Raw genomic sequence first — 11,276 nt, forward strand, 5'->3', positions numbered from 1 at the left:
TGTCTCCACCGGTCAGAGTGGCTCTGGAGGGTTGCCACGCACAAAGGTCATTTCCACCCCTTGACATTCAACCCCTCCACCAACCCTCCCCAAATCCTTCTGGTTCCAATGGCCTTGCTAAATTCTCTCTCTCTCTCTCTCTCTCTCTCTCTCTCTCTCTCTCTCTCTGTGTGTGTGTGTGTGTGTTGAAAATCAACCTGGCTCTGAAAAGACTTTTCCGCCCAGAAGCGTTTCTGGGAAATGGGGGTTTTCGCTGTACGGCGTAGAAACAATTTCAGTCGAAAAGAGTCGCTGCGTGGAAGTATAAGAAACCCCCTTCGATCTTAGCGCAGGCCGTCAAGGTTAAAGGTTTGTGTTCATTGGTCTGGTCTTGCCAATGGTGCAAGCAGGTGCTGCATGTATCATAGAATCCGAGAATTCTAGAGTTGGAAGGGATTCCCAAGAGCCATTGAGCTCAAGCCCCTACAATGCAAGAATCACAGCTAAGGAGTCCTTGACAGTTGGCCATTTAGCATAATATAAGAAGATAAGGAGGGACGCGGGTGGAGCTGTGGGTTAAACCACAGAGCCTAGGACTTGCTGATCAGAAGGTTGGCAGTTTTAATCCCCGCGGCGGGGTGAGCTCCCGTTGCTCGGTCCCTGCTCCTGCCAACCTAGCAGTTCGAAAGGACGTCAAGTGCCAGTAGATAAATAGGTACTGCTCTAGCGGGAAGGTAAACGGCATTTCCGTGCACTGCTCTGATTCGCCAGAAGCGGCTTAGTCATGCTGGCCACATGACCCGGAAAAAATGTCTGCAGACAAACATTGGCTCCCTTAGCCAATAAAGTGAGATGAGGGCCGCAACCCCAGAATCGTTCGCAACTGGACTTAACTGTCAGGGGTCTTTTACCTTTTTACCCTACAAAGTCATGACTTGAGTCCAGACCATGTGAACTGTACTTCAATTCCAGTGAACTCAATGGGGTGAGATATTCATGAATAGAGACAGAGAAGACCTTCGGTTCAATTCAGTTGATTTGACAAAACTTGTACTTCCTGAAATGAGACAAGAACTGAAACTTGGCCAGCCTTGAAAATTCACCCGAATTTTGCATAGTTTTCCAGCCAAACAATGATTTTCATGAAAATTCATCCCCATGTCACAGATTCAGAGAATTGTAGAGTTGGAAGGGACCCAGAAGGCCATGTAGTCCAATCTCCTGCAAGGCAGGAATCTCAGCTGAAGCACCCAGGACAGAGGGCACCCACCTCAATGTGAACTGCTGCACATATTTTTACAATGCAATATGCCCTAATATAATGCATTTTAGCACGTTATGTTACTAACACCTGCAATTATTCACACACCTTACCATCCTATATGTACATAATTTTGCACACATTACTGGAGATCTGCGTTGCAGAATTCAGAGAAGGCAAATTTCAAAGGGTGGCTGCATTTCGGTTCATGCAATTTTTCAGGAAAGGCGAATTAGGTATGGGTACAACTTTAAATGCCATGCCAAATTTCTCTGCCCTCCCCTACTCCCAGGTAAGCAAGCAGAGAGGACTGCAGGCCTAATGCTCCAGGCAGAAGAGATGATTTGCAAGAAATTGCCTCAGTGCAAGGAAAACATTGTGTGTAGGGGAGGCGCTGACTGGCGCTCATCTGTGTAGCTCATTGATAAACAAGGTTGTAAAAGTGGAAGAGTCCAGGAATCCAGCCAGAGTTCGTGGAATCATCTGTGAGCAAGCTGTCTGTGTGTGCACAGTGACCCATTCTGTGGAGGCATGCAGGAAGTTCATGAACCTGAGGGAAGCCTTCCAGGAGGCAGCAGATGGATGGAAGATGACTGCTTTCAGGCAGCTACGAAACATCCAGAAAAGAACTGTCTACAGCCAATAGGTTTCTCCATCCATGTGTTGTCTTGCCCAATCATTCTGCATATATATCTATATATGGCTATAGGCAGATTCTTCTGCTTGCAACCATTCGGCTCATTATCATCACCGTATTTCCTGCAACGAATGCGTCCTCTTAGGTCATGTGATCATTACTGAGCATAAGAACACTTCTTCTCAATAACGGTGGCTTCTCCTCTGGGGGTTTGCTTCCAAGGGTTCCACATATATGCAAAATCGCGCCCATTCAAATCGCCCCCTTAGAAACACCCCGCAAGCAAGGCAGAGAGCTCAAAAGATCTTCTTGCGCCAGGTAACTGAAGCAGACCTTGTGTGAAAAGAGCTTTTAAGGCAGGTAGTTCCAAAGTGTAGGGACTGAAAGATTGAGGCATGAAAGATATACTGCATCCGTGGTTGGAGACAGGGGAGGTTCATACGTGGGAGCATTGTGCCCATGTGTCTTGCTTGTTGGCCACCATGAGAACAGGATGCTCAACGAGAGAGGCCATTGAGCTGATCAATCGGACTCTTCTTATATTCTTTTGTTTTTCTGGAAATGGGCATCTGGTTGGCCACCATGAGAACAGGATGATGGACTTGGTGGGTCAATAGCCTGATCCAGCAGGCTCTACTGAGGTTCTTAAGCTGCAACCACCTGGCAGGTCTCTCCTTCATGTGGTCTCTCAGCTTTCTCACTTGTGCTTGCCTCTCTTTCCTGCCCGATGGCCTTGAGGCGTCTGGACCACTCAAGTTCAAACGATCCAGAGTTTTCTCAACCCAACTTGAGCAAGGCCCCGATCGCTCCTCCTAGGCCTGATCTGTCTCAGGATCAGGGACTCGGTCGAATCATGTGTACAGCCCTAACTGACGCACTAATTAGGACACACTAGTTTCCTGAGAAATGGAAAAGATGCCGTACGAATTCTCCGGAAAGAACTCAAGAAACAGTTAGGGGCTTTCTTCTGGTGAACATTATCTAAGTAGAAGGATCTGTTTGCAATCTGCAGGCAAGAAGAAACATGCCAGACAGAAGGGTTGGCAGAAGCTAGACTGATGCAATGGGTCTATGGAATTCCTTATTAGGCAGCTATGCAAAATCCCATCACATGTGCACACCAGTCCTTGTACATAGTCCTACAACTGCAATTTCATTAGAAATCTGGAAATCTGAGAAATGTGTGGGATTGCAGCTCAAGGAAGACGCTGAGAGCACCTTTCTTGGTATCAGAGGATCCCACAGTTGGAAGACAACTGAGTCCACCATCCAGTTTGCCATAGTGGGCAAGAAGGTGCCTGTGGGAAGCCCATAAGAAATCCATGTGCAGCACCAGATTTTGAGTGGTGTGGGTAGTTCTCCCACACAGGGTGCTGAGCCAAGGGTCTGCAAAACAACAACAACAACAACATTCTCGTGGGATAAGATCTGTAAAAAACAACTGGGTCAAAATAAACTACAGTCATACCTTGGAAGTCAAATGGAATCCGTTCCGGAAGTCTTGTTCCACTTCCAAAACATTCAGAAACCAAAGTGTGGCTTCTGATTGGCTGCAGGAAGCTCCTGCAGCCAATCAAAAGTCGTGGAAGCCCCTTCAGACATTCAGGTTCCAAAGAACGTTCACAAACCAGAACACTCACTTCCGGATTTGTGGCGTTCAGAAGCCAAAACGTCTGAGTACCAAGGCATTCAGGATCCAAGGTATGACTATAGTGTGAAAATAAGAAATATTTAAGGGAGGGGCGCCAAATTTTGTCCGCATTCAGGGAGCCATATTATCAAAGTCCACCCCTGCCATGTGCGTCAATGCTGCTTCCCTTCGTTGGTTGCAAGGGGCTGGTATTCAGAGATATGGCACCTCTGTTGCCGGGGCCATTATGGTCATTGAGAGGTTCATCCTCCATGACTTGGCCTAATCCCATTTCATAGAATCATAGACTTGTAACGTGCGAAGGAAACTAGAGGAGCATCTGCTCCAACCCCCTGCAATGCAGGAATCCCAATGAAAGCATCCCTGACAGATGACCATCCAATCTATATTTAAGAACCTCCAAGGAAGGAGAGTCCATCACCTTCTGAGGGAGTCTGTTGCACCACCGAGCAGCTCCAACCATCAGAAAGCTCTTCCTAATGTTTAGTCAGAATCTATTTTCTTGTCATTTGAATCTATTGGTTTGGGTCCTGCTCTCTAGAGCAGCAAAAAAAATTAGGGGGTTATTGGAAGTAAATAAAACTAGCTTGCTCCATGTTTCATGTGGCAGCCCTTTTGATATTTGAAGATGGTTATCATATCACCACTCAGTTTCCTTCAGGCCAAACATGCCCAACTCCCTCAACCATTCCTCACCAGGCCCTTGATCATCCTGGTTGCTCCCCCTGCCCTGCACACTTTCTAGCTTGTTGACATCCTTGTGGGGCCCAGAAGTGGACACAGGACTCCAGGCTTGGCCAGAAGATGGTGGAGTAGAACAGTATTATGATTTCCCTTGATCTGGACACTGGACACCTATTGATGCAGCCTGGGATAGCAGTAGCCTTTTTTTGGTAAAGGGACCCCTGACCATTAGGTCCAGTTGTGGCCGACTCTGGGGTTGTGGCGCTCATCTTGCTTTATTGGCCGAGGGAGCTTGCGTACAGCTTCTGGGTCATGTGGCCAGCATGACTAAGCCGCTTCTGGCGAACCAGAGCAGCGCACGGAAATGCCGTTTACCTTCCCGCCAGAGTGGTACCTATTTATCTACTTGCATTTTGACGTGCTTTCGAACTGCTAGGTTGGCAGGAGCAGGGACCGAGCAATGGGAACTCACCCCGTCGCGGGGATTCGAACTGCCCACCTTCTGATGGGCAAGTCCTTAGGCTCTGTGGTTTAACCCACAGCGCCACCCGCGTCCCTTGCATTTTTTGGTGCTTGTGCTCAAATGCTGCCTGAGGGTTTCCCACAGACATCTGGTCAACCGCTGTGAGAACAGGATGCTGGACCAGATAGGCCACTGGCCTGATGCAGCAGATTCCTCTAGGATGACCTTCCATTCTTATCTGGTGTGAAATAAGTGATGGCTGTTTGGCTCAGCTCAAAGGAGTCTCCTTCCGCGTCTTCCTCACATCTCCAAATGCTTCACGAAGCAGGAAATGCCCTCATCTCCTCCTTTCTTTGTAAACTGGCAAACACTGATCTTCTCCCATGGGGTTGGGGATTTGGTGAGCTGACTCAGAGGTGAAAAGGACACAAAGGTGGTGACTTCAGCCTCCGGTGACAATGCCTTACAAGACCCAGAGTCCAAACGGAGGATGCCAATCTCTTCTCCAAACAGAGGTCACCAAAGCCGCCTTGGAGTCATTTCCTTTGGCCGACTCTGAGATTACTTTGAGTTGCGCAAGGCAGGGCCGGCGGAATTCACAGGCCTCGGTCAGCTCCAGATGTACTAAAACGGGAAGCCAGCCGCCCCCAAAACACCACGAAGGCATCTCCAAAACAACCGTCAATCTGGGTTTCATTTAAAGCACTCACTCATTTGTCAGAATTTGGGTCCGTTTCAAGCCCTATCCTCAGCTGAGTCCCACAGTCAGGGCAGCCGAACACTCAATAGAGAATCACAAGGCAAGGATTGCTTTTCTGTGACTCATAATAGCAAACTGGCACATTTAGCCTGGATTTAGCACTGGAGTGTGTTTGGAGAGCTTGCCATTTACCGTTTCAGGAACCCCCAGACTGTGAAAATGTGGGTGGGTATGTAAGGATGTGAATAGATGCCAGGAGAGGAGATATTTATTAGCAATTATCATCCTTTCCTCATGTTTGTCAGTTTGACAAAGTACATCACCAATAGTCAGCATGGATTTCTGAAAAATAAGTCATGTCAGACTAACCTGATCTCGTTTTTTGACAGAATTACAAGCCTGGTAGATGAAGGGAATGGAGTGGATGTAGCCTACCTGGATTTCAGCAAGGCATTTGACAAGGTGCCCCATGATATTCTTGTAAAGAAGCTGGTAAAATGCGGCCTTGACTATGCTACCACTCAGTGGATTTGTAACTGGCTGACTGACCAGACCCAAAGGGTGCTCATCAATGGTTCCTCTTCATCCTGGAGAAGAGTGACTAGTGGGGTGCCACAGGGTTCTGTCTTGGGCCCGGTCTTATTCAACATCTTTATCAACGACTTGGATGATGGACTCAAGGGCATCCTGATCAAATTTGCAGATGACACCAAACTGGGAGGGGTGGCTAACACCCCAGAGAACAGGATCATACTTCAAAACAACCTTCACAGATTAGAGAACTGGGCCAAAACAAACAAGATGAATTTTAAGCTTTTTAGTTTAAGTAATCCTGGAGGCCATCTTGAATTCTATCGTGGAACAACAACAATTTTATTATTTATAGCTCACCCATCTGTCTGGGTTTCCCCAGCCACTCTGGAAGGCTTACAGCATATCTAAAAATATTAAAAAGTACAAAGGAAGCTGCAGAGCATATCCTACACACTTTCCATGAAAATGGAGAACACCAATCATTCATGCCAAGGGATCCAGTGTAGGAAATGTGCTGCAGAGGGCAACAAAAGCCTAGTCTCCAGATCAAAGGGAATAGTACTTCTGCCCTTTTCAATCCCCAGCTGGAGTCGTGTGGCCCATTCTGGGAGCCACAGTTAAAGAAGGAGATTGACAAGCTGGAACAGGCAGAAGAGAGTCGCCAAGATAACGGAGAGCCTGGAGACCAAGACATATGAGGAATGATTAAGGGACTTGGGGAAGTTTAGTCTGGAGAAGAGAAGACAGAAGGGTGGATAGGACTGTTGCTGTCGTTTAGTCATTTAGTCGTGTCCGACTCTTCATGACCCCCTGAACCAGAGCACACCAGGCCCAACATCAGGGTCTTTTCCAAGGAGTCTTCTCTTCTCATGAGGTGGCCAAAGTCTTGGAGCCTCAGCTTCGGGATCTGTCCTTCCAGTGAGCACTCAGGGCTGATTTCCTTAAGAATGGATGCGTTTGATCTTCTTGCAGTCCATGGGACTCTCAAGAGTCTCCTCCAGCACCATCATTCAAAAGCATCCATTCTTCTGCAATCAGCCTTCTTGATGGTCCAGCTCTCACTTCCATACATCACTACTGGGAAAACCATAGCTTTAGCTATACGAACCTTTGTTGGCAAGGGGATGTCTCTGCTTTTTAAGATGCTGTCTAGGTTTGCCATCGCTTTTCTCCCAAGAAGCAGGCGTCTTTTAATTTTGTGGCTGCTGTCACCATCTGCAGTGATCATGGAGCCTAAGAATAGGATAGGACAGCCATCTTTAAATATCTGAAGGGCTGTCACATGCAAGATAGAACAAGCCTGATTTCCGCTGCTGCAGAGGGGAGGACCTGAACCGATTCAAATGACAAAAAAGCAGATTCCTACCAAATATGAGGAAGAACATTCTGAAGCCAAGAGTCATTTGACAATGGAATGGGCCACATTGGAAGGTGATGGCCTCTCCTTCGTTGGAAGCCTTTAAACAGCGTTTGGATGGCCACCAGTGACTGTTTCTTCTGCTGTGATTCCTGCATGGGAGGGGGCTGGACTGGATGAGCCCTGGGGTCCCTTCCAACTCTACAATTCGATGACACGTTGGGCCACTTCTTACTCTTCAGCACTTCCGTCTAGCCAAAGAGACACATGCCAGTTAACCCTCACTTTTATGCACCATTCACAAATATACACACAGACACCCCCCCCCCGAAGACACGCAGTCCCACTTGTTCCACACCCATTGAAGGAAAATTAAGAATAAACCCTTGCCCCTTCGGTGGTTGTCAGAAGGGGAAAAAAGGTCTGCAGCGTCTGCCTTGTTGCAGATTGTATCTGTCAGTGGAAAGAAATGCCTTGGAAACCTCAGGCATATGGTAATGTTTGTTGTGCGGGGGGGGGGGGGGAGATGTAGGGAAGGGCTGGTGGGGCGGAGGGGGGAGGAGGAAGCACCCACGGTCAAGGCGAGGGCAAGAGTTCATGCGTTTGGCGGTTTCTGAAAACGTGTTTTGTTTGTTCTGGATTAGGCTGCGGATTCCTAAAAGAAAACATGTTTCAGTAAGCTAATTTCACTTTGGGGGTGTGTGTGATGGGGGGAGTTGTGAGGAGGAGGAGGAGGAGGAGAGAAGCAAGGAGGTCAAGGGCAGAACATCTGAGCATCTGGACATCAGGAGGCTGAAAGGCGATTTGGAAGAGGGAGGCAATAGGTGGAAGTCTTTCCGCAGGACGCTACCAATTGCACCAAGGAAATGCAGAGAGGTTGTCTACATAGCTGTCAACTTTCCCCTTTTCTTGCAAGGAATCCTATTCGGAATAAGGGACTTTCCCTTAAAAAAGGGGAAATGTTGACAACTACGTCCCAGAACCTAACCTCCTCCCAGTGGCGTAGCGTGGGGGGTGCAGGGGGGCCGGCCGCACTGGGCGCAACATCTGGGGGGGCACTCGCACTCGCAGCTCTCTGCCCCTACCTGGCTCACTGGTTAAGGGGCGCAAATTACTTGCCTTGCCCCGGGCTACGCCACTGCCTCCTCCTGCTCCTCGTGGCTCCAAAGTGGCATCAACGGAGGAGAAGGGCCTGTGGGACTTGCCACAAAAGGCTGCTGTTGCTCGTGGTCAACATCTTGCTGGTCTTTGGTTTCGCAGCCACCCTCCCTTTTGCTTCCCTCGTTTTTTCATTTTCCTGTGTCCCTGGAGCACACGCCGTCCTCCTCTGCATCGGGATGTTATTTGTTTTATTGTGGGGGGTGGGAGTGGAACTTCCCCAGGGCTTGGAGTTCCCCCAAGCTCTCGTCCGTGGGTGGTGCTGTTCTGGCTGCACTCTGGCAGCCGCACGCCACAAGCCGAACATCGGAAATAGAAGGAGACCTGTAAACATCTCCTGAGTGAGGCCAACGGCCCATCAAGAGCAGCACATGGTCCTAAATACACACATCGTTTGATTCGTATGCTGCCTTTCCATAGTTAGAATTATGCTCAAGGTGGTTTACAACATGAAAAAAAATTACATAATTGCAAATGCAACAAAAATAAAAGCAATAAATAAAACACATCAAAAAGTGCACATTATTATTACTGTTGTTGTTGTTATATTAAATATGTATACCACCCTATGCCCATAGATCTCAGGGCAGTTCACAACATAAAAGCACAATGTAAAAAAAAAAGGAAAATACATAATTAACGATTTCCGTATCATAAGAAGATCTAAAAGTAGAGATTATTGTTGTTTAGTTGTTTAGTCGTGTCCGCCTCTTCGTGACCCCCTGGACCAGAGCACGCCAGGCACTCCTGTCTTCCACTGCCTCCCGCAGTTTGGTCAAACTCATGCTGGTAGCTTCGAGAACACTGTCCCACCATCTCATCCTCTGTTGTCCCCTTCTCCTTGTGCCCTCCATCTTTCCCAACATCAGGGTCTTTTCCAGGGAGACTTTTCTTCTCATGAGGTGGCCAAAGTCTTGGAGCCTCAGCTTCAGGATCTGTCCTTCCAGTGAGCACTCAGGGCTGATTTCCTTCAGAATGGATCAGTTTGATCTTCTTGCAGTCCAGGGGACTCTCCAGAGTCTCCTCCAGCACCAGAATTCAAAAGCATCCATTCTTCGGTGATCAGCCTTCTTGATGGTCCAGCTCTCACTTCCATACATCACTACTGGGGAAACCATGGCTTTAACTATACAGACCTTGGTCAGCAAGGTGATGTCTCTGCTTTTTAAGTTGCTGTCTAGGTTTGTCATTGCTTTTCTCCCAAGAAGCAGGAGTCTTTTAATTTCGTGGCTTCTGTTACCATCTGCAGTGATCATGGAGCTCAAGAAAGTAAAATCTCTCACTGCCTCCATTTCTTTTTTCGTAGAGATATGGAAGCTAAATATCAATAGCACCACCAACAAAAACCCTAAACAATACCCCAGCCCAAGAGTCTGTTCAGCAGCCGAAGCTTATGTAGTTGGAGTCAGTCCGGGCTGCATCCTCCCAGGTCAGATGGGAAAAGACCTGTGCTCACAAGGGCCAACAAGAAGCCGCAGTGGGAAACCTGCAAGTGGGATTCAAGCCCAAGAGCGACTCTCCCCTCCTGTGGTTTCCTGCAACTGGGATCCGAAGCCCTGATACCTCCAAATGTGGAAGCAGCCCTTGTGGCTAGGAGCCATTGAGATCCCTCTCCTCTGTGAATCCTCTGTGCAGACGCTGAAGGTTTTCTGTGCCGCTGAAAAACCAGGGACAGCGTCCAACTCCAGGTGCAAGAAAAGGAATCTCTAGGCAGGGCTGGGAAAGATCACCAGCCTGAACATCCTGCAGATCTAGTGAAAATCCGAGTGGGCAAAAGTGACCCAGATGGACTAATGGTCTAACTCAGCAGAAGGCAGCTTCCTCCTGTTCCTGCATTCTCTGATAGTCAGGATTTATTATTAATTAATTTTGTTGTTGTTGTTGGTTGTTGTTGTTGTTGTTGTTATATTTGTACCCCACCCATCTGGCTGGGTTTCCCCAGCCATTCTGGGCAGCTTCCAACAAAGATTAAAAATACATTAAAACGTCAGCCATTAAAACGTCCCTAAACAGGGCTGCCTTCAGGTGTCTTTTAAACATCAGATAGTTGACACCTCTGATGGGAGGGCATTCCACAGGGTGGGCGCCACCACCAAGAAGGCCCTCTGCCTCGTTCCCTGTAACCTCGCTTCTCGCAGGGAGGGAACTGCCAAAAGGCCCTCGGAGCTGGACCTCAGTGTCCAGGCAAGACAATGGGGATGGAGATGCTCCTTCATGTATCCTGGGCTGAGGTTGTTTAGGGCTTTAAAGGTCAGCACCAACACTTTGAATTGTGGATTGTGTTTGCCATCAGTCCAAAGTTGCCCGCTGGTGATCTATTGATGGGGATCTGTTTATTTGGTTTCTTACCAGCCTTTCAGCCTCAGGTCCTAGGGTCTCAAAAGGTTTAAAGAAAGTATCAAATTCTCTTTTTTATTCTTCAGTTCTGTATTTTGTACTCTTCTAAATTGATAATATTTAAAAAATAAAAGGTGATATTAAAAAGCAGTTAAAACAGATTGCAGTCAAGAAAATAGGGTGGGTCCAGTGTATATATCTCACAGGTGCCCCCAAGGGGTGTCTCTGGCATTGCCAAACATTGGAGCTATGGCTATTAGGCTTTCAAAATTGGTGGTGCTCCGGTTGTGGAATGCTCCGTGGAGGAGGAGAAGGACAACCCCATGGACCATCCTTTACACCAGAAGCAAATGATGACAGACCTATGGACCAGGCTGAATCAGGTCCATCTAGTCTGCTTTCCTCATGTATTGGTAGGGTAAGGAAAAATAAAAAGGAGTTCAGAACAAAAGGGAGGAGGCAGCCGTTGACTTGCTTCTAGTTCTGCAGCCTGGGATCCAGCATTTTCTCTACCC

This window comes from Podarcis tiliguerta, assembly GCF_965153285.1.
Source record: "Podarcis tiliguerta genome assembly, chromosome: 9".
In the NCBI taxonomy this organism is placed as follows: Eukaryota; Metazoa; Chordata; class Lepidosauria; order Squamata; family Lacertidae; genus Podarcis; species Podarcis tiliguerta.